This window comes from Trichechus manatus, unplaced genomic scaffold, assembly GCF_000243295.1.
Source record: "Trichechus manatus latirostris isolate Lorelei unplaced genomic scaffold, TriManLat1.0 scaffold00122, whole genome shotgun sequence".
In the NCBI taxonomy this organism is placed as follows: Eukaryota; Metazoa; Chordata; class Mammalia; order Sirenia; family Trichechidae; genus Trichechus; species Trichechus manatus.
This window is the reverse complement of record NW_004444058.1, coordinates 3,393,192-3,395,113: the sequence shown is the minus strand read 5'-3', so window position 1 is coordinate 3,395,113 and position 1,922 is coordinate 3,393,192.

Below are 1,922 nucleotides of genomic sequence, written 5' to 3'. Positions count from 1 at the left end.
ACTGTCTCACTTAAATGATAGTTTGGTTGGGTATAGGATTCTAGCATGGTCATAATTTTCCCTCAAAATTTGGAAAACACTGTTCCAATATCTTCTAGCTTCCAAAACTGCTGTGCTTGTCATTCTAATTCTTGATCTTCGGTATGAAACCTCTTTGTTATTTTCTCCTTGGAACTTTTTGTTGTTGCTATTAGTTGCCATTGAGTCAGCTCCAACTCTTGGCTATCTTACGTATAACAGAATGAACCATTCCTGGTCTACCGCCATCTCCATGATCTTTGATATGTTTGAGCCAATTGGTGTCTGTTGTGTCAAGTCATCTCATTGAGGGTTTTCCTCATTTTCGGTGACACTCTGCTTTACCACACATGATGTCCTTTTCTAGTGATTGGTCTTTCCTAGTTTTTAAGGGCCTTCTTTTTGTCCCAGTGTTATGATTTTTCATGAAAATGTTCCTTTGTACGGGTTTATTTTCATCCTTTGTGCTAGGTGCTCAGTGTCTTTTTAATCTAGAAATTCATGCCCCTCAGTGCAAGGAAATTTTCTTGAATTATTATTTCTTTATTTTTTCCTTATAGTTTCTCTGTGCTCTCTTTTTGTAGTAAATATTGTTGGAATGTTGAACCTCCTAGACGGGCCCTCTGATCATCTTTTCTATTTCTTCTCCTTGTCTTTATGCTTTACTTTCAAGATTTCCTTAGCTCTATTTTCTAACTCTTTTATTGAGTTTTCGTTTTTGCGATTGTGTTAATTTCAAGAGTTCGTTTTTGTTCTCTGAGTAACTGTTTTCATAGCATTCTGATCCTTTTCCACGGTCACAATATTTTCTGTTATTTCCTTTATTAATAATAGTAGCTTCTTAAAATTGTCTTCTCCTTGCACAGATTCGTTTCTGGAGAAACAGAGTAGTTTTTTTTTTTTTTTTTTTTGCTATTTCTGAATCTCTTTATAGTCACATTTACTGTATCAAATTTAAAAACTGGTATAAAATTTGATATAACAAAATATTCCACACAGATAGTCAACAGACAAACCATAGATTTGAGAATATATTTTAATGTAGATGACAAGTGGTTAAAATCAATATTGTGCTAAAAGTTCTCATAAATTATCAAGAAAAAGAGGAAGAACCCTATGGGAAAATGAGTGAGGGTTAAGATGAGACAATCCACAGATGAACAAGCCTGTGGAACCACCAGACTTGAGAAAGATTTAGACTCACTCACTGTTAGGGAAGAGAGATTCAAAGAAACAATGATTTTCTGCTCCCAGGGTGGTTCTCTGGAAGCAGAGCCTGAGGCATGGGTTCCCGTTTATGGGGTGTTCTCAGGAGAAAGCCTCAGGCAGTGAGGAAAGCAGGTCAGGGTTGGGGAGGGAGCTAGGAGGAGCTAGTGGCTGCAGGTAGAGCAGGTAGGGCTACCTGCTTTGAGAGGGGCGGGGTGACGTTTTATACCAGGACCACTCCGTTATCCACGTAGGCTGCTCTGGGCAGTAGACAGTTCTCGAGAAGGAGGCAGCTATGAGCCCTGGGCATTGGAACAGGTGCACCTGCTGACAAGGGGCCAGGGTGGGCACTGAAATTTCATTTGAAGTGAGAAATCAGTTAAGATGCTGGCAAAAATGGAAAAGAGCAAAGACACTTATTGCTAGAGGGGAGGATTCACTCTCATGAATTGCTGGAGGAATTATGGAGTATAACAGCACCTGTAAACCCCACCTGGCAGACCCTCTCTGAAGTGACATTGAGCAAGGGTGTTGATTACAGCATCCTACAGAGTGAGTGGCCTTGGGAAGGGCTGCTGGGGGTGCTCAGGGCATTTCTTTTTTTTTTTTTTTTTAAATATTTTATTGTACTTCAGGTGAAGGCTTACAGAACAGATAGTTTCTCATGTAACAGTAACACACATGCTGTTTTATGACAT